This window comes from Tinamus guttatus, unplaced genomic scaffold (assembly GCF_059628265.1).
Source record: "Tinamus guttatus ecotype Peru unplaced genomic scaffold, ASM5962826v1 Tinamus_guttatus_pri_ptg000247l, whole genome shotgun sequence".
NCBI classification, from domain to species: Eukaryota; Metazoa; Chordata; class Aves; order Tinamiformes; family Tinamidae; genus Tinamus; species Tinamus guttatus.
The window spans coordinates 2,013,118-2,037,328 of NW_028288781.1; positions in this window are offsets into that span (position 1 = coordinate 2,013,118).

Consider the following 24,211-nt stretch of genomic DNA (forward strand, 5'->3'; position numbering starts at 1 on the left):
AATTCAGGTCTCTGATAATCTGCCTTCATTATTTGTTACTTCATAAAACTGTAATCTGCAAATTCACCTGCAAAGATTTTACAGCAGCATCTGGATCAATAACAAATACAAAGTAGCACTCGCCCCTAAAAGACCATGCCAAAAGGGACACTTCTCATTGATCTCTCCCCATTAACAACAACATTTTAATACCTGTCAGTGAGCCAGTTTCTAATTCATCTGCTGTGCAGCCTGTTAATGCTACATAATGCAGTGTTTATAAATTGAAATGTTATGTGGTAGTAAATTAAGTGCCTCAGAGAAATCAAAATATCTAATATTGGCAGAGCAATCTTTACCAAAGAGATCTCTAAGTCTGCTAAAAAAAAGCAAAAGGCAATTATTTGAGAAGGGGTTTCATACTGACTGGCCCAATTATATTTTTATTTTATAAATTCTTAGCTAGCCAAGTGACAAAGCAGCCATTTCATTATTCTGCCCTTGGTTAGCATGGGGCAGATACTAAAGAACCCATTCTTGCCTACCTTGGAATTCCATGTGATGCTTTTAACACCGATAAGGTCTTTGCCAACATGCTGTCCTTCTCCTGTGCCACATTTGGGGGAGGAATACCTAAGGACTAAACAAAAGTAACTGGAGCCAATTCTTCTGTTTAGGAACTGGGTTCAAAGCAACCAACAGTTATCACCAGACTTTTCCATCAGGTCTGTGCTGCAGCAACAGCTCAGGTAGGGAAGCTCTTCTCAGCAGTCTCCAAATATCCTTTAACAAACCCAGCAAAGACTTCTCCTGTGCTGCCAAAACAGGCATGAGACCTGATGTGCAGGTCACTGAGGATCTGCTGCATCCCTGACAGTCTCTGACCTGTACACTGTTCTCTTCTGCCACAGATAAAGATTCAGCACAGAACTGCACATGCCCCTTTACGGTCATGACGGACTGAAATCCAGGACTTCAGTATTGCAGCTGAATTATAGACCAGACTTTTGGCCCCCCTAGACGCCTAAACATTTCCTTTATTTTGCTTTTAAAAAAAAAAATCTATTTTGAACCAAAATGAATTCTTTGATCCAAGTCATCTCTCCCCCAACACACGCTTTTCTTTAAAAAAACTGAGCACTGCTCACAGAAGTCAGTATGTTGAAAGGATTGCATAGCCTGCCATAGGAACAATGTTCTAAAAATAAACATTATGGACAGCTTAAAACTGATTTTCTGTGTATTTCAACAAACCCACTATAGTTCTTTGACATGGGATTATAATTTCACTCTGAAATTTTATCCACACAAGAACTTGCCACATTCCATCCTTTTCTCCCTTTCTACACAAGATCAAATTACAAAACTTAAAGGAACTCTATGAAGTACACAAGTGTTGAAATAAATCTTTCATCTGAAGTTTAAAAATCTTGGTTCCTTCCATTTATTCAATTAAAAAAAGCAATATTAAATAACAAAAATGTATTCTCTTTTCTCGCTTCCAGATTCAGTCTTTGATCTATACTGATCTCTTTTGAAAACTTTTTCAAAACTGTATATGTGCAGTTGAAATAATAGCTTTTGAATGTCTGAAAACAGTTTTTATTCCAGGGCCAGCTAGTAGATTTAATCGTATCAGACTTTATAAGTAATCTTCTGATAGGATCAGATCACATCTAAGAAAAATACAAAGTTTCTATAAAGTTTTATAACTTTTATCTGATGCATGCACTAAGCTTAGAAAAAAGCCAGTTAAGCAGTTTCAGAAAACTACTGCTCTATTCAATAGATGAGAATAATTCTGATGCCAGAATTTCAGCATGTTCATTTTCCCTCAACTCAATTCAGCTTTATCTTGACACCCAAACATCTCTGTGTGGTGTGGGGGTCGCCCACACAGACACTTTTGACCAACCATTAGCTCTAAACACATCTGGCTGGTGGCATGGAGATACTGGCATTTTGGAGCTAACAAGTATCCAGTGTTTCTTGAAGGCAACATTCAACAGCTCAAACCAATGCTGTACCTGTTGTCTTCTAAAACAAGCAGAAAAATTGTTTTGCTAGAAATGAACAGAGCAACAAAAAAGGAAGCAGTCCATTTTGACTATTCATTCGGGTTATTAAAAGTAAATTTGTTTCTGATATCATGATACTGACTTTTCCGAAATTCTGAAAAGGAAGATTGGTAGCGTATCATGTAAAGCAGAGATGACACTGGTTTGTTTTAACTTAGCAAATCAAATTGTTTTTTCTACATGTGCTAGCTTTCAATTTCAACATAAAATCATCATCTAATTCTCTCAATAAGATACTGAATAACATTTTGGGTGTCACAGTTATAGGTACTCCAGATCATTTCCTTACTAGATTACAGAGCTCTGGTTTCTGAATAGCTCATCACACATCAAAGAAGGGCTTTCAATGAGACTTTTCAGGCTATGGAGCCTAGTCCCTTGCTACAATCATGTAGTTCAAAAGCACAAAATCCACCAGCTCTGCAATTTGATTCCTTCTACAGCCATATTTAAATACACACACGATAGTTGTATATTGTAGCTGGTTTTAAGATCTTTTTAGTCTTCTCAGTCTCCTCTAGAAAAGTGATGCAAGATCTATTATGATTTTTTAGGCTTTAAAAAAGATCCAGCCTTATGCCAAGAGGACTGGTTTGATATTGTTGGACTAGTCTGAAGTAATCTAATATTTCAGATGTTATGACAGAAGAATGTAATTAAAATCTCTAGTCTCTCCTCAATGAGTTAATTTGACTTACAATTTTATATGTTATTCCCAAACTCCAACTCTATTCCAGAAGCTCTACAATTCCATTTTCCAAATATTGCAATTGTTTAATTCAAAGTAAGTCTCAATTTATTTTCGTCTTTAAAGCAATACTACATTTATTGTGCAACTGGTGTTTATTACTGCTATTACAAAAAAAGCCCAATTTTCCAAATTATACTTAGTCTGCAATAAACAATAAGCAATTTGCCACAAGACTTCTTGTACTGCTCAAAGAAGTCACAGAATCCGGTTCTCTTCTGCACATCTACATCTCTGTTATTTACAATATTTGTCTTAAGAATGCTAAAAGTAAACCTGCATTCTAAATATATACCATGTCAAATATTATACATAACTTGAACCACTACTCTTATCTCCACATGCCAGAATCAGTATAAAGAAAGATCAAACATTCATGCATGATGGTCAGAAAGTTTATTTTTAAAATCTGGGAAAAGGAAAAAAAAAATGACTACTCCATCTCTTTGGAAGAGGGATTTCTTCTGAAGTCTTCTCTCAGCAGTGCTAACAAGACCTACCACAAAAAACTTTGCAGTTCTTCAGTATTTGCTACACAGAGACACTCATGTCACAAGTGTGTGGCCAGTGCCTGAGATGAGGGAGACTCTGCACCTCGAGAGCAACCTGCCAGCAGATTGGAGAACCAACCAATACCCAAACCTGAAGCATCGCCAAAACTGGTGCCATTAGATCCAAATAAGAGAAACAAAATACATTAGTTGCTGCCTGGCCAGTGAGACACTGCTATCCTCATGAGGATTAACTTTGAGAGAAATGAAGATCGCAACGCACTGAGAATACAAAACATTCCTAGTAGGTTCCTCCTGCTCCAGCTAAAATTGACCACCTAACTTTGCTTGTGCTGATCGGTTTGGCTACCTATTTGTCAGCCCAGTTTGTTAGTTTCACTAGATACAGTGAGCACGAAACTTTCAATTGTTAAAACAACCATTTGTGATCACTGGGCTGTTATGCTCCTGAACAAGGCTTTAACTTTGAAGCTGCTATTTTTCCCCCCTCCTCCTTAAACATGGAGATCTATTGGCTGTTCCTGCATTGTATTTGTTTTCCCTCATGCTGACAATATGCAGTAAAGCTTTGAAAAGCAGCAAGTTCTCAAAATCCATAAATGCCAAAGAGTTTTACAGAGACCTTTCTGTCTCTTCTGTGTCTAACTCACATTCAGGGCTTGACATCCTCTTGATGCTGGATATCACTTTATTTTTGCCTCCTGGCAGAGTTGCTTTTATCCGTGTTTCTAAGCTGAATATTTTTTCCTCTTTCATAGAGCCCGAGGATGAAGATGTAAGGAAATGATAGTACTTCTCTGACAAGGAACCCGTCAAGGTTGTGCTGTATTGTATTTTATGCACAGCTGAAGTCTCAAGTCATGCTTGCTATAGATGCATGGTTTAACTGTGCCCATTTTCATTTATACCACACTGTTTTAAGACACATTGTGAAACTCCTGAAGTCTGTCCTGCAATCATAATATTCACTACTACAGCCTTGGCCTCACATCTGCTGAAATCAATACGCATTCTTGTTAGGGTACTATTTAGAATAAACTGTTTAAGCATTGGCTGTGGCTCTAATTATTGTTTCCCAGTAGGGAATACTTTTCCCCTGTGTAATTTTCAGAGAAATTAGAATGCAGAATAAGAGGACTTTCAGCAGAGCAACTCAATGTCAACATTTGGGGACTGTCCATAATTGTCTAACATTCTGCAGTATCTTCATTATTTCTGTAAAAGCTTCTGATCTTCAAATCCTATAGTCACTAATCTGAAACAGTTTTAAACTTGTCATTTATATTGAAGATAAAGAAAACAAAAGAATAGAACCCTTAGTAAAAATCTATTTTCCTCCTGCCATCAGTTTTCTGCAAGTTATTGAGAGAATGAGGAGCCTTTTACACATGCACACACCCCTCCAGCCAAAATTTGAGGCATGTTATGCCAGGAACATAGCTTAAAAATGAAAGTATCGATATTTTCAGTGGAGAAGCTGAGATAATTTACAGGGCAGTAGGCCAAGAACTGGCTTGGTTAAAGTGTGAGCACAAAGACTAGCAATTTTGGAGAGCCACCTCCTTGCATGTGAAAAGCAAGGAGCTCAGGCAGGCAGGCCCAAGAGAGCATCCACACCTCCTCTCACAGCACTTAGCAATTAACAGCCAAAACAAGTAATAGCAACTCCTGCAGCATGTCCTGAAGCCTTTTCCTTCCATCTCAGCTCTGACAGATTAACTGGGATTTACGTGGTTATTCACATAGGGTAACTCCAGCACTTAACATCGAGGAAAAGGTAGGTTTTATTTTTCTCGCTGAATCCATTCACATACTCAGATGAGAATTAGTGTAAACCTGAGTAATTGTTTTATCTGTGAATTAGTAGCACTGGTATGAATAAGGCTCTAAATTTGTTACTCCTTCACACAAAAAGTTTATGCCATAAATTTGAATTTGCCCACTGAACTTCCCACCCACCTGAAGTGAACTCCATTTACTTCTGGGGTAGTTTCTGACGTATTTTTAGGGTAGTTTGGCCATATGTTGCATTTCAAACACTTTTTTGTTTTTTTTACCAGTAGGTCACACTCGCATCTGTGATCACAAGCGGGTTACACATGCTGCCTGCTTAATCATTTACTTATATTCTCTAATTTACACTGATCTGAGTGATATCTGCAGAAATGCAGATGCATCCATACATTCTTTTTGCTGACTATCAAAAGCTTCAACTTAGGACCTTAACTGTAGGAATAAACCAAAATATTTTCCAGGACTGAAGAATTCTTTCCACTCAATTTGCAACTCTCGGTAATGGTTGCCTTCCCTCCCAGCACAAAGGCCAGCTATCTGAAATAAATATATATAAAAGCAACAATGTAGAAATACCATCATGTGTGCAATTTTAAGTCACTTTCACAAGAATCTCATGAGGAACCGAGTACACTACAGATAACTTTTTAATATGGAATTACTTTTATTGCCTCATATCAAGGAAAAGCCCTCCTAGACAGGAATCAGTTTTGCTACAGAGCAGCAGAGACAAAAATGTCTTATACAACTAAAAACTTCTGTTTCACCATGAAAGGCACCCACGATTTTAAGCATAAAATACGAGCGCTAGCAATCCTCCATCATGAAATGTTCTCAACTAGCAAAACCAGTATGATTTAGTTAAATATAACTATACCTGAATACAGGCAATTTTTAGAAACCTCAGACTAAACACACTGAATCCAGAAGTGTTCTTGTTCCTTCTGCCTCCCTGCATCTCTGCAGCTACATGGCTCTGTAGCTTGGCTAATTCTAAACCCCTTCCTAAAGCACCTCAGTGAAGGATCTTCCCAAGCGAGAGGCTTCTTGGCTTACATATCTATACTGATAGAGAAAAGCAAATTTTGCAGCTGTTTATAATTGTCATTTTCTGAGGATAGGATTATTAAATAAAACCCTTCTCCCTCCTGCAAATTTATAATGGGATCCAGCCTATGATAGTGTTGTTACACTAGGCAGCAGCAAATAGCCTCCTGAGAAGGAAGGCAGCCTTTGTGCTACCACCAAACACACCTGCTCTTCTCCCCACGGAGCCTGGGTACCAACATACACAAGCTCAGCTTCAAGCTGCCACTGGACATCTGCATGGCAGGACACACCACTCTGAGCTGGCCTACGTTTATACAAGGTCTAACATGTTAATAAACGTGCTTGCTCTACTGAAGATCATTTTCCCCCATTAGAAATAAATAATATATAATAAGATGGGTTACAAAAAGCTGTGGAAATTAAACCACATATGGTTGTTAGAGATACAGTATTTAAATTGCTGCATAGATTGAATACTCCTCTGTGATAGCTGAAGGGGTTTTTTTTAATGCCCATTGAAATTCTTAAAATAGAATCTTACTCCTTTAAACTAGTAATGATTTTCAAATGCTCAGCAAATTGCTTTTTTGATTAATGACTAATTTGAATACTCAGGGGTAAATTCCCCAAACACTTTGCATAAAAAAATGGTATTCTCCATACAGTCCTTCTCTAATGATAGAGTCTGGAAATTTACCCCCCTAGTACTTAGGGAGATACACAACTTGGCTCAAAAAGGATGTGGAAGCCTTAATGACTTTGCTACCGGGAACATTCCCCAGGAAGAATAGACATTTTTGTTTGAATTACCAGGTTTTGCTTTACGGAGTCTAGGAGGAGGTTTACTGATTTGCAAGACATTTATTCATTGTACTTTCTCTTTAGCAGGAAAAGATGAGAAAGACAGTCATAGGATTAGTCAGTGTTAGCACGTGCACACTCCTGGAGGATCTCCTTGTCTTTTCAGTACACACACATATAACGCTTGCTCGGATTACAGTAATGAGGTGTATGCATCAAAACTTCCACTGTCAATCCCTTTGGACTGTCATTCCCCCTACACCCCCACAAAAGGCCTGCTAGATGCTCAAATCTATGTTGGCCCATTTCACTCTCTAAATTCATGTACTTTTGTGTTTCCAAGTATGACCTCTGCGTTTCCAGGAGTGCTCCTGTGAAGCACATCCTCCTCCCACTTGAGGGGTACAGAGGCTGTAGCCCACGTGCCTCTTCTGCCAGGGCTGCAGATTCATCACTGACATAAAATGCACCTTTCTCCAAGTTCAACTAGAACAGACCCACTTCATAGCTTAATCAAAGTATTTCCAATTGCGCTGGACAGAGAACTGTCTAACCACAAAACATCTGATATACCAGATGCCCTTACACTTTTAATTGGAAATTTGACTGAGAGCTTTTGAACATTTACTCTTGCTCATTTGGAAATGAGGAACTTGTTTACTTTACAGGCAAGTCATGCTCAGGGATAAGTTATAGCTGAAGCAAGTGCAGTTTTTTTTTTTGTTTGTTTGGTTTTGTTTTTTAATGCAAAGCCAGACACACACTTTACTGATACAAAAACACCCTTTCACAAGTTTTGCAGAACATTTTGAAAGTGACCAGCATTAAAGGCTATGCTGCTCAAGTCACCTCTGCCTTCCTCCAGGAATCTTTGCAAGTGCTGCTGCAATTTGCCCAGTTTGACTAGCTGCAGGTCAAACAACTGGAGAGATTATTGAATTCTCCCTTTATGAAGTCTCTAGTTTGTATTTAACATGGCAGATGTTTTTACCCCTTTTATCAATTGCCACAGGTGAGTGAAACCCTTCAGCAGGTGATCTCCTCCTTGCTTAGCAGTGTCCCTACAGGAGGAGAGTTTCTGGGCTTGGCTGGCACTCTGTGCAAGAAATCCATCCTGGGAAAGTTTTAGTAACTCTTTCAGGGGAGCTGTATTGCAAGTCTCCATGCTACTGATGTGAAAGATGGGTGTAATTGAAAGACCGAACTACGGGTTTCCCAAGACATACGCCCACTAAAAAAATTCAACAGAACACAAAGAAAACCCACCACACACACACAGACTTACCCTGTCCACCACAAGCAAAACACAGCACAACCTACAACTCTCCACCCCAGGAAAGCAGGAGGGGTAGAAGAACAGTTCTAGCATGAACACACAACTTTAGTTTTTGCATGCAAGCAGCAACAGTTGATGGTTAGCCTGTATCTTCACGCTAGTAGATCTACTATGAGAACACACTCAAATGCCCCTGGAATTATGTTAAGTATATCTGCCTTTAAGTATGGGATTAACCAGAATGATTGGAATTTATTAACTATAAAAACATCACATACATAAAATTTTAGGTACCAGATGCTAAACCCTGAAGTCCTAATCACAAGCTTCTTAGTACATTACAGAACAGTTAGTTTTATGCTGTCAGGGTTTGTGAACCGTAAGTCATAAACCTTTAAATCTGTGAACCATATAATACTATACTTACAAAAACAAATTCAGTGTACCAGTTGTAACACTGCAGTAGAACTACTTGGCTTGTTTTTATGCCTTCAAATGGAGGAGAGGAAGGAGCTAAGGTTTAGAGAAAGAATAACAGGGAATAGAATAGCAAAAAGGGTTGATTATTCAAGGCCCACTTGGACGCAGTCCTGCTCTAGGTGACCCTGCGTATTCTCGCTCAAAGTCCTGCTCTGACACTTTCTTTGCTCAGCCCTACAGAGCTAGAGTTCAAACAGCTTTGAGTGGGCATGAACAAGGAATAAAGATCTTTAATATTTCTGTCTCCTTATTTAGGCCTTAGATAATTCAGACTCATCCATTTCTACAGTCAAGTGTAACAACTTTCAAAGGGAAGAGTGCACCCCAGATCTCTAATCTGGCATTATCTGGTTGATACATGTGTGATTTCAGCAGTTAACCTCCCTAATCTACTGCTTGTTCTGAAACTTGATTATTTTATAATTCAGAAATAGACACACTGTACCATATAATTGCATTTTGATCAGAGCATATTTAGTAGTTACTTTCTGACTTTATATTCTTACTTCTATAAAACTTTTTTAATTCTCTTCAGACAGACATTTGGTAGAGGTAATCTATACTGAGAAGACTTAATTAGAAAAAAGGAAAGAGCTTATCAAGTCTTCTCAGAGACATCTCTGAAAACAATTAGTGTCATTCATCCATCAGGAGGAACTTCACCACCAAAGCATCAGCCTGAACTCTGTCGTTTCTGAAGCGACTGCTGAACTTGAAGACCAGCAACAACTCAGTTTGCCTAACTCAGATTACCACTCTTCTGACCTTGTATCAATGCTTCTTCTAACACTAGCACAGGGCAGTGCAAAGATTTAGGTCTGCCAGCAATAAGCAAAGAGAAAAATCCATATGCTTCAAATTAGGTACCCAAATAAGTGGCCTGCAGAATCAAAGCCATAATAGATACGCAGGCAAAGTCAACAAGTTTATCAAGTTACTTTAAGTCATTTTACAAAGTTATGGCCAAATTTAGTTAAAATTAAGTACACATTCCAACATATTTACTTATAAACAACTTATTATTGAAATAATTCAAGTTTCCAGTAACACAACAGACATTTGGAGTGTGAAGAAAAATTCCACAAATTTCAGGGGCCAGGACTGACTTGAGGGGCAAAGATTTCAACTGCCTTCTTGGATATCAAGTCCTAGCTAAGCTCGGACTACTTAGCTCTGCTGCTTCCTCTTCCCTGTGCTCACCCATAGGACATTTCCTTTTATGCTCTTTCACTAATAGCATCTTAGAAACACTCTTTACATGCAGTTTCCTCCCATGTATGTTTTTTATTTTATAGTGCTTTTGCTCAACATCCTGCAGTTATCATCATTTGGAATTCACTGTTTACTTGATCAAGTGCCCACAAAGGCTTTACCCAACCTAGGGTACCTCAATGCAACCTCCTCATCAGCCAGTTACGTTCTCTTCCTCCAAGATCAAGACACTGCACAATTTAACATATCTATTCCACCATGCTTCAGAGTTAGAAAAACACTTCTACAGAGGGGAACTGAAATGCAGTCGAAAAAAATCATACATATCCACTCTATGCCTGTATCTGTCATGCACACTCTCTAAGTAACACCTACTACATCACAAACAGACAGAATCAGTACCAAGTCCTTGTACTCCTGGCCCAAGGTATCTCCATCTTCAGCTCCATTTCTCCTTTTTTTGTATTGTACACAATGCTTGTTCATATTTAAGGGCCAGAACATTAAGAGTAAAGAGTAAGCCTCTGATGTTTCCTCATTGGCAATAGGGGCATTTTGGCCTTATTTCTATCCCACAGAAGAGAAGAATCCTAAAAAACCTATAGATCTAAGACCTCATCAGGTGTTGAGTGTAATATGTTGACAGAATATTTCAATAGCTCGTAAAAAAATCCTGGAGTGATTTATTCCAGTGCAACACTGCACAATATGCAAGTATGGATAGCATGCACAAAAGCTTCCTCTCATGAGAGTGGGGAAAAACAAGAGGATAATCTCCTTTTCTGTGGCACTGGCAAACACGATACACAGTAGACAACATGCCTCTCCTGCAGGCTTTTTCATTTTATTCTCATTTCATTTACACTCATTTTAAAGATTGAAATCACTCCAAAGACAAGAGATGAAAACTAGTAATATCCCATCTGGAGCCTGGAGTTTGGCAATGCGAGGGATAATGTGGGAGAAAAAAAAAACAAATCAACAACACACAAACATAAAACTCCACAGCCCAGATTAAGCTTCTCATCACAGATACAGCACAGTCCACCTCATTTCCCATTAGGGATGAGAAATTAAGTAGGCCCTAGCACATAGGAATTTGTTTTCCCTCCTCTCTATTCCAACCATCCCGCTGGGGGAACCACTGAACAGTACTTCTTCACTATCAGATTGAACGACCACTGCATATCATTAGGAAGGAAGTTAAGCCATCTTACTAGAAGAATTCCCTATCCAGAAGATACGGCCTGTACCCAGCTTTCCTTGGTGCTAGCAGGGCTTAAGGAGACAAGGCCACACCGACCCTCCATCAGAGGCATCCATCTCCTTTCCCCAGTTCACACACACCCCTTGAGCACTCTCATATGCTCCTATCCACAGAGCAGCTATCCTGCTGTCTCTTCCCAGGCTTTATTTTCCCTAAGGTTTCAGATCCCCCAGCAAAACAGCAGCAAGTCTTTTTGCCTTAAAGGATACCTTTAAAATAGGTATTCACACAGTATTGCATTTCAAAGGCTGTTTGAACAGCAGAAAACTAAATACTTAACAAAGGAACAAAATGAAAATTTAGTGTGTTCTATCCTTTTTTAATAATATAGTAGTTATATTTATAACCTTTTCCCATTTAAAAATGGGTTTTAAAATACATCCCTGCCATAGTTAAGCGAATACTAGCTTAAAGAATAGATATAAAACATCAGCATTTGGAATGAGAAGATATCAGTAGAGGTTTTATTGCCAAAAGGTCAACAACACTTACAAAGAGATTCAATCTTTAAAGCCCTACAGAATTTAATTTAAAAAAATAAAGCACCATGGAAAAAGGAAAAGCACTGAAAATAGAAATCTGAGCAGTTCCAACTCGCTTCGCGACCCCATGGTGGAAATGCCGTTGCAGAGCGTATGTTCACTGCCACCTACAGACAGATACACGTGCACATAGATCCAGCACGGGGACAGGCTGTGCCCGAGCCCAAGGTTTCCTGATCTCCAACCATTTCCCGCTCGCTGAGCCCTTGGGAGCAGCCACAGGAGCTGAGCTGGGGCACCAGAAGGGTGGCGGGGCGCTCAGGAACATCGCACGCGTGCGAGGGTGCGGGTCACAAGGGAGCGAGGGCAGCCGCCATGACAGCGGCACTGCTCTCCACAGGCCTGCTGGCAACCCGCGGCAGCAGGCAGGAAACAGCAGGCCCTCCTAAAGCACGCGCACGGTTTGGAAAACAATTAAAAAATTCAGTTTTAAATACACACTACTATAATTACGTTGGAAATTGGCTGCAGCTTTTAAAGTGTTACTTCTGGGGAGAGGCAAAAATTACAAACAGAGGGTGCTGAAAAGAACAGTATGAAGAACTAAGTGGCCAGAGGAGCTTCTCTTTCCTTGGGGTAACCTCCAACACAGCTGCGTGTAGGATAACCAGCACCCATGCAGAATATTCCCACTGCTGTCCCTTCGGAACAGCGCACCCGCTAGCACGACTGGAAAGGCATATGATCAATTAAGAAATCCTAATGAAGAAAAATTCTTGTAGGTATGATTTGGAATTTTGCCTCCAGATAGAGAGGCAGGCATTGAAAAACAAATAGCACAATTTTGATACCATTCCAGGATTTTCCCCAATTAGAAACAAAATTGGACTAAAGTTTCAGAGAAACTTCTCAAACTTTTTTAATGAGCATTTTGAACATTTTTTTCAGAATCTGCCCTTTTATTTCCTGTTATATGATACTACAAGTTTTTTCCTCCTGAAAGTGACAAGCAGCGTTTAAATTTTCATAACATTAAAATGTCAAATTAAAGAGTTTTTGCAGAGATCTGAGGAACAAGGCTACACAATCAAAAACATACAGCCTTTACGCTAGCACTTATTGTCAAGACACACCAAGAACATTTCCATAAAGAGCAGTTATCAGCAATACTATATGCACTGAAACAACTTCTTTTAAGATTAGCAGACCATTTGCCTTTTCTCATTGAAAGACAGACACCTGTGGCTCTCCCCAGACTTTTGAAAAAAAAAAAAAAAAAAAGGCAGCAGAACACTTATGAACAAGCTCATGATCCCCTTTTTTCCTTAAAAGGAGATTTATTGACCACATCAAGGTTGCCAGTGCTATTCATAAATCAGCTTCATCCTACTGAAAACATGGGTTACACGACACTGTCCGCAGGACTAACATGCTATAGATGGGCAGTGAATTCAGATAGAACTCCTGGAAAACACTACAAGTTCTCAAAATAAGACCAAAGTGCTCTGCGTATGTAGTAATGGAGGCATGAGGAAAACAACGCCTAGAACTGAGACTGCAGTTTTTCTTCCAAGGTCACTCCCAGACACAGATCTCCAGCTATACAAATTAAGTCTACCAAGGCTGTACATTGACCAACTCACCAAATTAAAGTATGAGTAGTTATAAATAATACTTACCTGCATTTAGTACACACTCCACTTACCCAAAAAAGTGGGAATCATTTTTACAGCATACACAGAATAATCTGGATAAAATACTTTCCATGCTTTTAGTCCCGAGTATGAAATGAGCCTCCCGCTCCCAAACTCTGCCACAACCACAGAATGAATAAACTGAATTAGCAAGTTCATTTGCACCACCAATAACACACCATTGAACTTCAATAACAGCCATTATATTTCTCTGTAAAATACTTCCCTCATGAAGATGTAGGTCATGAAATGCAGCACTGCAGCCTGCTTCACATCACCTAATTCATGGAAAACCCAATGGTTATGCAGTGATGTACAGGCATGGATAACATTTCCACTGGCCTGAGACTGCTGTAGTTTATGCTTAAGACTAAAAAGTTTGAAGCCCTGTAGCAGTAGAGGCCCACTCCAATTTAGTTTGAGAAGTTCATACTTTCACAGGTGACCCTATACATTTTTATCAGGTTTGTCTCAGATTTCAGTACACTGCTCTAGGCAGAGCAGTGATGAAAATAGACTCACCTGAGGAAGAATTTCCTGGGAACATACCCAAAATAAAGCAGCATAACAAAGTTCTGAATCTAGGATGACTTTGTCTTTCACTGGGTATAAGTCACCCAGAGCCCACAGTAGAATGACCAAAAAAGCAAACTTCTGAAACCAGAAAATATGTGATAGGTAACTCTGTGGAAATAGGACTGATAGAAGTGATGGGACCAAGGGAGGAGGGAGCACCTGGAGGCTAACTAGGTCCACACAAAGTTTGGACTAAAATGAAACATTCTGGTTTAGACAGATAGTCATTTTTATGACTTATCATAGCTAAAAGCCATGACTCATTCTTAATTTTTACCCACAAGAAGCAACACACTGAACACTGTGGCAGCACAGCTGGGGAGATGCCATGGACGCACAGGCCGATGATGAAGACGTACTGGGGACACGCAGCCGAGATCAGAGAACACCTCAGCAAGCTTGTGCACGCACAACAGAAGAAAGCTACAGAAAAAGCAATGCAACTTTCTGCTAACGTGATCATGGCTTTCACAGCGCTCAGCTGAACAGACTGGAAAAGAAATGGTTATAAGATAACATTGTCCTGGGTGGAAGGGGCTGTATTTTACGGAAGGCTGAAAACCCATCAGTCTTCCCTCATGTGCTTCAAGTTACTGTCTTTACTGTGTCATAAAACTGTCAAGCTTTTTGGCTGTAGCGAATTCCCTACTTCTCCTGTCAGACACGATAACCTATAAATATTTCAAAATATATTTTATCTCTATTCCTCTTTAAACTGTACAGGCATATGGAAGAGTACTTAGCAATCACATACCTTTGATGAGCTGCACAGCGTTTTAAGCATGTATGTTTATTTCAACAACATCAGCCTCATTAAGTGTTAAATACATTTTTTAAGAAAATTAAAATATGGGGTTCACTGATAAACTGCTGAAGTTGAAGCGTGATAATTAACCTGCTATGCTGACTCTATTGCTCTTGAAATCTAAACCAGAGTCCCAATTACTGAACACAGCAATGTCATGAAAGCTCACGCGTTCAGCCTGGGATCTCCAGCACTACAGTGACAGCCTGAAGTTTGTCTCACATGCAACTACTAAAATTCAGCTTCGATTTCCTAAAAAGATTGTGCTAATAATTATTTTGTAGAAATCTAATGACCCAAGTAACATGGACCACCTACAAGAGCACAGAGATTTTGCATCAACAAGGACAAAGTTGTCTAGGTGCTGAGTTTCTTCACTCCAGCAAGGTTTTTATTGACCCAGGTGTTCTGGGAAAGCTCTACATAAGAGCAGACAACCTTATCACTTCATTCAATGCAAAAGGGGAAAGAACAAACAAAAAGACACATGAAATCTCTTGTCACATGAAATCCTCGACCTCCCCTTCAGGCTTTCTTGTATTAAAATATATGTACACATGTGTGTATATATATGTCTTTGTGTATATATAGCCTTTTTTCAGGCTTAGGTTGGCTTTTCCAGTCTTTGGAAAGTTGAATAAGGACTTCAACTGCTGAAGCAAAGTTCATGACCCACAAATGTGCTGTGCACTGATATCTGAATGAGCAGACAACTCAGGCACATCGCCTCTGATTTAACAAGTGTTTTCACAGTAGATTACATTTGTCAAGTACCTCACTTTTTTCATGAATTCTGGATTCGTCTTTCTTGTAAGAAGTACTTTTTTGTTTGTCCTTGATGTATAACCTTTTTCTAAGAGAATTCCCATGGCTTTTAGCCTGCATGCCTTGCCATAATTTCTGTCTGTAAATCATCAAATAGACAATACTCCTCTAAAATAAGTATTTCACAGCTTTTAGAAAAATGGGAAGTCCAAAAATTTGCATTGTTAACTCAAGTTGCTTAGCCAGAAGCAGATGAACAAATACCAGCTATGAAATTATTTTATTTCTAAACTGTCAGTATGCAATAAAAGCTCAAATTATGATAGCAGTCATTTGATATGCTAAAGAACAGTCATTTGATGTGAAGTGCATAATGGAAGCCAATTCACACCTACACACACTGAAGTCCAACCACATAACCCTTTTTTACTAGTGGGAATAGTGACTTCAATGACTTCATGTTCCAGTGACTTCAAGGTAAAAGACAGCAGTACTTTGTATTTATAATGACTGATGATAATAAATGATACTAGAACAAGCAGATTGGCAGGAATAAACATGGAAGGGGGACAGTTTAAGTTATCTGATTTTAGGGGTATTCATATGTGCAGTTATTTGAACAAACATTCTGCCTTTCTAGGGCCACCCACCTGGATTCTAGTTCTGCACTTGACTTTCTGCAGCTACTCAGGAACAGTACCACTAGAGCACTGCTCACAAAGTTTAAAATTTGAAAGGCCAAATCTTGTGGCCTCCTCTATTACTCAGGAGATCTAAGTCAACCTACAGACTTCCTGATGAAAATTCCAGTGAGCATATGCAGATTTCTTCAGGCCTTATAGCATGGACTAGGCAAAGAAGAAAACAGTGCACTACAGCTTTTTGACACACCTGACTTGTTTTCTAGTTTTTGGATAATGATTTTGCTACTGGATTCAGAAGATTAAAATATGCCAGAGGTGTGGAATTTTTTGTTTGTTTTTTAAATGGTATTTCACAACTGGATGTTGTTCAATGATGTTTCCTTTCTCATAGCCTACAGCAGGAAGGGCATTCTTAAGACATTAAATATATATATATATATATATTGATAGACACTCAGAGACACATCCCCCCCAAGCCACAGAAAGACTAGCAGATGATCACCAGGACCCTCTCTACAACCACTGCATTTCAAGTTTTCTACTATTTGGAAAAGATTTACAACTGCTATTTTTTGACTGCCACCACATATCTCTGGAATAGCTAAATATGATTACCTACAAGGTATTGCATAGGACATGGAAGTGCAGAAACAAATTGATGGTGGTAATGTCATTCTTAAACATCATGAGTTCCAGATGGAGTGAAGGCAAGCAGGCATTTCTCTAGTAGCTCATACAACACACTACTAATCATCCATCAACATTTGTCACATAATTTGCACTTCAGAAAAATCAGACTGCAATGTCACGGACTAACACAAATATCTTAAAATCTTGCGTACAACCAAATGCATATGGACAGACAGGCATTTCCAGCATAGAGTCTGACAAATTTCCAATGCTTTCAGAAATCTTCCAGAAAGAATTGAGAAGATGTAAATGGATTAAAGGCTATTGCCTCTAGTACCTCTCTGTAGGAGGAATGGTTATTATACTGAGTGTTGTTTAACATGGGATTCAGTTTTAAATAGTCAAAAACTACTACACACATTCACCTATGATTGTCAGGAATGAGCAAGTTATTCATTATGAGTCTTCCCAAGAGAAGTGCTTAATCCGAAGCACAGAAAAGACTGAAGAAAAAATAAAAAGTTTCCTTATGCACCCACAGTTTGCTTAATTTTTGCCACTTACCAAAAAGGTGAGAAATTCTGCCCAGAGCAAACAGATGATGTTGAACAGTATCAGGCCAGATAACATCACTGGGCAAATCCTACCCATGGGTTCAGCCTCTGGCATTCCACCTACTTGTCCAAATATATTGTGCTACCCCTACTAAATGGCTGTGTGACCTCATGCTGAGCCAGCACCTCAGAATGATGAGCATGGAGAGTAGAGTTCTCTCTTGACAGAGCACAATGACAAAAATAAATAAATAAGCATTGACAACTCATTTGGTAGTTACAAATCACCTGCTATATACACAATCCCCCTTGCTTTTCACTCTTCTTTAGATTGTGCCCTCAGATTCAAGTGCTGTGCAAAACAGCCAGCAAGGCTCTGGCCAGATGCATTAAAATGTAAAGTCAGGCCATAAAAAATAAGCTAACATGTAACATAGTGATCAGTCTTGTACACAAGCTATCTGAGACTGGCTCAACAAGCAGTTTAGCACGAGAATGTATATGCAGAAAATAGTAAGGGGCCATGCTACAGCTAGACAAGTGTATATTTTCCCTCCGTCTGGATTTTCCTGTTGTCAGATTGATTAATGGAACGTCTTCACATTTATCTGCTTTTGGATATCTTAAATCTCAACAAGTCCATTTCATGTTCCTGCCACCAACATTTCAAGCAGATTTCTTCCAGCATGTCAGAATGACAGATAAGCTCCCAGAGCCAACCTTGTAGAGAGCTCATTATTGTTTCAAACTTGTGCACTTGCCCTGGAGGGGTGACTGCATCACCCTGTACAAAGGCCTCCAGAATTTCAGGTCATTTGAAAAATCTGTGTTGAGAAAAGGTGTCATTTCTCTGCTAGAGAAAGCTCTGGAGCAGAGGTCAAGACCACATTCTTCATTTTATACTGTTTTACATATCTGGTCCATGGACTAATCCATAAGAATAAAAAAAGCTGCAATAAACAGCGAGTAACTCAACATGGCACTGATTTGAGATCTATTTTGTTTATACGGTTGTCTGCTGGATGCTGGAGTACCGTAGTTATTCATGAGATTGCTTTATTATTTTTCTTTTGAATGTTACAAGCTCTGTGGCAGCACAGCATAACATTATTGGTACCCATTTTCAACTCACTTGTAAAGCATTGATTTGAAGTTGGCATATGGTAATTGCTTTTAATGTTTAAAGAGATATTAATATTGAAAGAGAACAACTGAAAACTCTTAAAAGTAATTCCAAATGAACTAATTCCTGCCCTCATTATACATCATCTGCAATAGCAAATGCAGCCCAGCTCTAACATCCTGGTACCAGGAATTGTTACAATTGCCACAGGTTTTTTCGCATCGAATGGATGATTATGAGTGAGCAGTGAAGTGGCAGGTTGGTTGAGCGCATGGGAAAGTTCATATTCTGCCTCTGCTTGACATTATACAAACAGTTTCCTTGGACATGCAGCTGAATGCAAGTCATGTTCCAAAATTTGTGACCCTAGTGTACAAGCTTGGGGTGGGGGCGACAAGAGGAGAAAATTGTTTTTGTTTGAGTGCTCCCAAATTGGGCAATGCAACACTGCAGTATTTGAGTGATACCAAACTGATCACCTACACAGAAGAATGATAATGAGGAGAAACAATATGATTGCAAAGACCTCGTCTGAATTGGGATATGCTACCTATACCAAGAGCAGGTAAGTCATCACCACACTGTAAAAACCTAATGCCATTAGACTGTCAGAAACAAGATCTCTACCCTGTAGAAGATTATGTGTTAGAGTATTGTTTCTATTCTTAGCTACATTGAGGGTCTCCTTTCAGGATACTTTTACTTACTCTAGATTTATGTATAGCTCATTCCAGTTTATGAAATGCACATCTCCCACCACTTTGGTTATGATTCCTCCAAGATGCCACAGTACCATTGTTCTTTGCCACTATTTGAAGTTACCAAATGAAGCTGTCGCAGGAAATTACATTAATGGGAACATATATGTGGCAGTTGCATGTGTGAAAATGACAGCAGTAAAGCTTCATTCTAAACAAGGAACTTTTATTTTTGCATTTATAATTTTGCCTGGCTTCTTCACTGAATTATATTAAACTGGGATTCCATTTTAAGGATATAGCATGTTATCTAAGGAATAAAAATATATCACCTAATTTTATTCTGTCATCTTTTTCCTTTAAAGTAGTACCAAGCAAGTAGCTGGAACAGTAGTTTATATATATATATATATATATAGTAGTATCATCTTGAAAATCAGTCTCCCTTGCAGCTACCCTAAGATCTTCCTATAGGACTCTCATGGAGTCCACTGTTTTTCAGATTCTTATCTAGTGTTTCTGACTCCTAATTTCCCTAATACTTATGTTCACAAGAAATCCCCTTTTATGCCCACAGCCAACCCCCAGGTCTATCCTAGCAACTTTTTCCAATTACTTCCTGCAAATAGTTCCATTTTTCCCACTCCATTCACCTAGGGCCCTCTATGGACATTTAAGCCACACAGGTCTTTCCAAGTAATAATATTAAAAGCAAGCAGATTAAGACAGAAATCTAAGATGGAATCAAATAGGTAACTAATAACAAAGTTGAAGTTAGCAGCAAACAAGCTGCTACGGTAGAAAGGCTACCTTAAGTTGTAGGGTCAGCTCTATTATTTTTACATTTAAACACAGTAATAATTTCTCAGTTGCCTGGAATTTAGACATCCTTCACAACTATCCATGCAATCCAGCTCTCATCATCTGCAATGCAGGGTCATTAATATATTGACTTTACATTTGCATTCAAAGATAGTTTTAAGTACTTCTCATTCTTCCTCCCTTGTCTCAGAAGGCTCATTTGCTTTCCATGTTGTGGCTACCAACCAGGCAGCTGAGCCTGGTGACAGCTCCTCTCTAGCCAGGCCTGAGGAACTCTCCAGAGCAATGTGAGCAATGTGTCTGCTTCTCCCCCTCTCTCAGGATCTGCTTCCCCTCCCCAGCTGATGGTTCCTAAAGGGATCACCTGTTTCAAACCACATCCTTGCCCTGCCTAGGTTTCTGAAATGACATATGATCAGTGACTTAGCCCATACAGTTATGATTCCTGATATAACACTACGGAGCTCAGGACACTGCTGTATATTTATAAATTAATAGCTTCCATCTAATTAAACCCTTCAAATATACTTGCCAAAGCTGGCCAACTGCATGGGTTAACCCTATAATCCTACATTGCTGTTAAAAAAAAAAAAAAAAAAAATCTCCATTCACCATTTAAGTATTAACTCACGAAAGCAGCTTAAAAGATCAAGGCAAGTTAACACATGATCTCAAGCTACATACCACTTCCTATCTTGGATTTTTTCCAAATTTGATAGGATCTGGTGGCACAAATTTCTTCCTCAATCTCTCCAGGAAATATAAATACACACACACACACACATATATATATATGTAGGAGTTCAACACTTAAACAAAAAAGCTCTCCCGTAAGAGAAGGAAAATATTTAATAGCCTTCATTCTGAAAAGTGGTTATCATCTCTGCAAGTGACTTTTTTTTCTTGTTTAGCTGACAGGACACAGAACACTGCTAAGTGAGAACATCTGCAGCATTCTTTCAATACTCTGGGGAAAGCATGAAAAGCAGTATGTTAGGGTAGGGTGTAAGTAATGGGGATTCTTTCTTTGCAGCTCAGTCAAAAGATGCTTCATGTAGGCATCTTTAATTTTTAAAGCTGAATTTATTTAGAATTCTTAAAGAAAAGAGCTGTTGCTACTGTATCTTCTGCTTCAAAACCCTTTGAGTTTAACAGTTGGAAGCTGACATACTTACTCCGTTAATTTAGACGCCTGTGAGCATTTCCTATGGAATAATTGTGCTGCATAATGCATGACTCTTCATTCTCTGGTAATGTCAGTTGAAAAAAGAATGAGAAAAGGGAGAGAGAGATAGACCTAAGGGAATGGACAATTTCTTTGGCTTTCCTGCCATTACCAGGATCCAAATGTCGCATTCTGAAAACCTGAATGCAGTCCAAAAGTATCAGTTCTACTTTCATAATACTAAGTTAACCTGCACCTGCCTAAGCCTCTGAGTCCTCACCAGTGTTCTGTTTTACACTAGGCAAAGCACACACCTTCCCCCCTTTTCTTCTGGGTTTAGTCACTCCCAAAATTTAGATCTGTCTTGAAAAAGGAAACTATCCCAAACAAGGACTAGTCAACTACTTTCTCAAGAGAACACAGCTTCTGAAGTGACAGTAAAGACATGAAACCTAATTTGGTATGTACATTTGTCCTTGTTCTTGCCATTTTTCCACTTTCCTTCTGGCTCTACTTATGAGATGCCTTTCTTAGGTTAGGGCAAGATCTGCCACGCTGTTGGAGTAAGGTATTCCCTTGCAGAAAGTACAATTTTTTCGGCTAGAGCCAAGGCCAAGAGACTTCTAGTCCCTCCTATACAATTATAACTATAATTACTAAAACTAATCAGAAACTCCAGAAGAAATCAGAAGAGGCACTGTGCCAAATCCCTAATTTGTCATAAAATTAACTTGTCTTAATTGAATCCAGCACAATTGTCGGTTGTAGTAAGGCCTTCATTTTAATATTATGCCATAACATAATAAAAAACATGAAAGCTCTTAAGAACAAGAATGCTCAATAATCTGCCTATTTATGTTAACAAACTTATGTTCACTTACTATCACATGCTGAAAAGCCACTCAGAAGTTCCTCAGCCCGGCTACTTTACATCCTCGTACATTTTAGAGCTGAAAGCTTTAACAGAAGACACTTAAAATCCCCAATTTGGCATAGACAGCATTTCAGTGTGACCTTGTTATGAATAATACAATCTCTTGGCAGATGTTATTCAGTAAAAAATATCTTTGGACCTTTGGGCCATATGAAGCAGAGTCACAGATCCAGGCCTCTTGGCAGGTCAGCCTATTCAAAAAAAAAGTCACAAAGCCATGGAAACCCATTAAACACCCCAGTGCTAACGTTAACTTGCAGAACGGATCACAGAAATGCTGCACTTTGATTCCCAGTAGGGCCAATTTCCCTTCCCCGCAGTCTTGTTGATCTCTCTTGAAAAGAAAAAAAAATGCAGGGAGGGAGGGGTGGGACCCCAATACTTTTTAATAAAGGGCAATTAAAGGATGCCTCTGACACCCATGAACATCACATGTATTCATCACCCCTTTACAAATAACTTCACATCTCAGCTCCAAGACAGTTGTCTTAAGCCAAGATATTTCACCCTGGTTGAGTCAAGAAATCAAACAGTGCCAGGAAATATCATTAAGCCCGCATCAGCAATACCATTCCCCAGTAAATCTCAGAAACAGATGTGACAGCTGTGGGGACATCAGGCTCTGATCTGTTTGCAATCGTTTCCTAGGTGCTGTCACTGCAAGAAGGATCTGCTCTGCAATGGACTTCTCTGTGCCAGCAAGGCTAGAGCTAGATTAAGTGAAGTGAATTTCGATGAAACTAAAGAGGGAAGTGGAGATACTGCTAACAGGAGGCACAGAAATTGGATGAAGCAGGTGAAACGTATCAAGATTAAGGGGTGAAAGATTGGCCAATTCTACTGTAAGAAGTTGGCAAAATAGATAAAAATGTCTTTATACAGTAGCAAAAGTTGTACTACTTTTGGAACATCTTTGCAAGCTACTTTGGGGACTCAGAAATGCAAAACCTCTCCTCCAATGCAGGCATAGATGCTACTTCCCACTATCCCTACTCCCAGAGCATGGCTGTAAGGAAAGAGCCAGAAGAGCAGTGTCCCATGGATCGATTTTGGCCAGGTCTGACACTCTGCCTTACTTGACTGCACCAACTTTAAGAGAATTTAATCACAGGCTGCAAATTTGACTATCACTAACAGAGGAGAACGGTTCAGGGAAAAGAAAATCATTAGAAATACAAATGACAGTATAAACTAAAATGAACACAGTGAGTGGGAAAAACAGCAGCTAGGTGTTTAGAGGAGGAGCAAACAAGTAACACTTCCATATAAACTGCACTGTTGCTCATAAACATCCTGACAGCAGTCACTGTGTCTGAAATAGTGGTATGTGCATGGATACACTATTTTCAACAATCATGCCGTTGCATGCCTGAATGCGTTTTCAAATGTCAATTTTCATTCTTCGGGGCATTTTACTGTTTCTCAAGTAGTCAATCAAGTTAAAGTTTGAGCTAGAATAACATCCCACAATGTGAACATGTTTTCAGAAAGCAGTAGGAGGTACCAGCAGAATTAAGACCAACCATCTTGATAACTGCTTTACCCACAGCAATTCCAACTGAAGGGCTGAAATGGTCTCTGAGTGGTAAGCAAATTCCTCTCGCAGAATGAGAGACTGGACTGAACAGTCGATTCTCTCCCACATCAGAGAACTGCCCCTTTCCACAGGCATTCACTGCGAGCACAAACACAAGTAGGTGATGGACATGACCTGTGCAATTCCCTCTGTTCAGGGCTTGCCCTAGCAAAGGAGGGCAGCCACCGCTTTCGTTATGCAAGGCAGCTATAAGAGAATGGCACTCTCCTTTGAAAATAAAGGATAAAGTATTTTTTTCCCCCCCCCACTGGGGTGGAATAGGTGATTCTTTGACTCAATACTTCAAAAGACCTTTTTGACTAGTAGGCCTTTTGGTACCTTAATTTTAAACCATTTTGAGGAATCAAGGGATTTTAGTAGACTTCCCTATTCTCACACATCTCTCTGCAGTAACCCCATGATAACCTTCAGAGGAACCCACTGAAAGAAGCAGGTACGTCAATGGCAGTGACAGAAGTGAGTAGGATACTTTTTTGTCCAGAGGGCTATTGCTGGCTTTTGTAGTTGCTAGCCAGTTACCCTTTC